The 3,849-nt window shown below is 37.5% G+C and overlaps 1 pseudogene; it reads left to right on the plus strand.

Moving 5' to 3' along the window:
- The first annotated feature begins 206 nt into the window (after positions 1-206).
- On the plus strand, positions 207-497 carry LOC125357592 (annotated as a pseudogene).
- Positions 498-3,849: the final 3,352 nt, after the last annotated feature.

Below are 3,849 nucleotides of genomic sequence, written 5' to 3' on the forward strand. Positions count from 1 at the left end.
CATGCTACCACACCCAGCCTGTTTTCAGGTATATTTGAGTAATATTATCAACATGGATTGAAGCAAAATTTCAATTACTTCTCAACCTTTTTAGACTCTAGAAATCTTTTCACCTCAGTTTAGGATATCACTAATCAAGTGATTAGTTCTTTATTTCTGTGTTTTTACAGTGGCATGCAGCATGAAAACGAAACCCATATTCTACCATGGTGTACCGTGGCCAGGGCCAAAAGGAGGAAAAGGTGATGGTGTGACCCATCAACCCCATCTTCAGATATTTACAGAATAGATCTCAGATTCAAGTGTGGCTTTGTGAGTGAATGAATATGCGGATAGAGGGCTGTATTGTTGGTTTTGATGAATACATGCATCTTGTGTTAGTTGATGCAGAGGAAATTCATTCTAAAACAAAGTCAAGGAAACAACAGGGTCAGGTCATGCTAAAAGGAGATAATGTTACCCTACTACAAAGTGTCTCCGCTAGGAATGATCAGTGAAGTGAGAAGTTATTAAGAATACCATACAGTTTTTTTTTAATGCTCTTTTCTGGGAATCTCAGAAAACATTTGGTCATATTGTTTGATGAGTCCTGTTGTTGAGATGGTAGTATGCACAGTTCTGAGCCTTGTGTTATTATCTGGTGACAACAAATGCCATGGATTTAGTTTTTTTTTTTTTAAGGAAAATGAAACATGCATTTCTTTGCTTACTTTAAGTAAGGAATATTTGTATTTCTGCTAAAAAAATCAATTAAAAATAGTTTTTAAGTGTTTCCACATGGTGACCCAAGAGATTACTAACCATTTCTCCCCTTCTCAATAAATTGGAAGCAAAATTAGACTCAACTGCTATTTTACTTTCTCTTCATAAGTCTGGCTTTGGAAACATTGGAGGCCTTTCAATGTGCTATGTAGGAATGTAAATGAAATGAATGTACCTTATGGATCTGCCTAGGATCATCTTGAGATGAATTTGCCGAATTATTATCATTTATTGCTTTTCATCAACTACATAATTGAGAAGGTTTCCCCAGTGATTTATATCACCATAAAATACTTGGTTTTATTTCTATTAATTATGATTTGGAGGATGTAGTAAGTATAATGTTAATGAATGTGTTGAATGATGTTGGATTAATTGGAATGACAAAAATGCCTTAAGCAAGGAGTAATAGTTTGAGACTATTGGCAAATCCACATGTGAAACTGTTATTTACTTTGTGTCTTTAGAAATATAACTTTTCCAGAGCAAGAATTTAGATCAAATCTTTGATCATCATTATTGAAATTAAAAAAAAAATAGTTGTATTGTAGAAGTGTCAAATATCTGTGGAAGTAACTCCAGTGCTACTCACTGAGTTTCAATAATGGTCAACTTCTGACCAGTCTTGTTTATATACAGAATCTTATGCACTTCCTTTATTTCACTCCCTAAGGTTTTAGGCGCCATCAGAAATCATGTCACTTCACCTCTGGTTTTAACAAGCCTTTTGTTGAGAGTGGGTTTGGGTGGGGGAGGAAGAAGAGAGGACTGGTAGGTTTCTATGTAGTAATGAAGCAGGAAGAGCAACACAAAGTTTGTGTTCCCTGAGACTGTCTGGTGTTGGTGGATCTTGGTATTGGCAATTATAAGGGAATTTCATATATTTCAGTTTCTTGCAGTAAATGCAGGAACTAGATAAATGGCTTTGTAAAAAGCACATTTTTCTAAGGGTGGTAAATGCATTTTCAGAATCATTAGCATAAGTTTTAAAACCAGATTTATCTATAATCCTCTGTTCTCAAGGTAGAAACATAATGTAGTCGAATTTGGGGGCAGATATATGTTAGAGATCATGGGAAATAGCACACAAAAAAATTCCAGAACCTGGAACCTGTATGGCACTAGCAGTGACAGTGCCCTGAAACGTTTATGGTAGCACAGGAGGGGAAAGAAGAAAGAGATTTGTGATAAACAACAACAAAACTCAAAAAAACAATACAACAAACAAAAAACTAAAACAGAAGCAAGACTTTTCTTATTGCATTCAGTCTCCTTAGAAAACAATATTTTGTCCTAGAATAAATTATTCACCATATAGATAACTTCAGATCAGTATTTGTGTTTTTAACTCAGGTTCAAATATATAACTATTAACACATATTTCTACACATTTCTATACAAAGCTTCTCATCGTCAACAGGTCTGAAAGTCTTGTATCTTGAAAATCTCTCACTTTCTTCGTGTATATAAATAGTATCATTTGGAAAATAATTAGGGAGCTAAATCAGACCTTCGAGACTCATACAAAGTCTTCTTTCTCTCTGTGCTCCTCAGCCATTCAGTTACTAGTGCTTGTTGGAACTGCCCCTTACACAGGCCCTCTGCCACTCTCCCTACCTTCATTGTCCTTGCCTTATTTTAGCATCTTGCTTGTTTTGGCCAGGACTGGTGAGCGCATATTAAATCCAACCCATTCTCCACTTTACTATTAGAGACACGTTGAATGTGCACTATGTCCCCTGTCACAAATTGCTAAACAAACCCGTTTATATGACAAACATAACCCTTTACAATATAATGTTCCCCTATTTGTGTGCTCATCTACTGCTGTTCCATAATGATGGGACCATCTAGCCATCAGGAAACACATGTAGTTCTAGCATGCTGAAATGCAGATTCGGGCTCAGATGATTCCCAGATGTGAGTATTTCTAGTTGGATCCTCTCAGGTGAGGCTGCTGTCCATGGACCCTACTGTGACCTTAAAGGTTACAGGAACTGTTCTTGCCATAGCTCTCAATGACCAGAGGAGCCTCACTTTGTAATCCCTATTGCCATCCACTGCTTTAACTTCTGTGGCTTCAGCCATTTTATTTTACCGGATGACCTACTTGGTTGTATTCTTTTTCCACTTCAAGTTTTGGCTCATTTATAATTTGTTCTTATGAAACTACCCTGAACCTTCCAGGAAGCCTTGCGCACCTTTCTCCAGTGCACACATCCTGCTATTGTGTTACTGGCACATAACCTTGGGGATTCTTGATTGTCTGTCTCCATTCCACATGTTCCCAGCTCTCTCCAAAGTGTCAGGCCCGTGTCAGAAATGCAGAAGACATTTGCCAAGAAACAAGGAGACGAATTCTCCCTAGGTGACTTTGATAATTGTCCTTCAATTGTCCCACAGTATTCCCAACACTAGAGGTAAGTATTTCTAAAGAGTCCTAAAAGTTCTGTGAATCACAGACTTGAGATTAATTGTAATCTTATTTTAATAATAATGTGGTTATTATAAGTGAAGGGCTCAGGAATATCTTTGGGTAAGCTTCCTAGACTAGCCATTTGGATTTTGATTAATGTATTATGATTTGTCTGTAGCCCCCAGGCTTGTAGGAAGCTGATTTATCAGCATCTTGAATGAGTGTCCCTTTCTCACGGGACACTCAACATTAGCCCAACTTTTCAGGCTGATGAATAATTTAGAAAGGCAACGAACTCATTCATTCACTGGGAGAAATCACAGCATTAAGATGCAGCCTACTGCAAATTCATTCTCTTAAAAGTAGGATGGGATTGGAAAAGTAGAATTTAGATAAATTGGGTGTACAGTGGCCTCAGGTTAAGTTGGCTTAAAACATCCAACCAGAAGGGGAAAAAATGTCATCACCCATCTTTGTTGGAAGAATGAATTTCCATTAGCCTGGCAATGTTGACGTTAAGGTCTCATGGTGGAGAGGACTTCCACTGGTGTTCTTGGATGAGCTCTTCCATGTTTGCCTCTGAGACTTTTCTCTTGTTCCCTTTCCTGGCCATAGATCTCCTTCAAGTAGACGTATTTCCCCATTGAGCAATTCTTTCTTCACTTGTTTTC

This window comes from Perognathus longimembris, chromosome 9, assembly GCF_023159225.1.
Source record: "Perognathus longimembris pacificus isolate PPM17 chromosome 9, ASM2315922v1, whole genome shotgun sequence".
Taxonomy (NCBI): domain Eukaryota; kingdom Metazoa; phylum Chordata; class Mammalia; order Rodentia; family Heteromyidae; genus Perognathus; species Perognathus longimembris.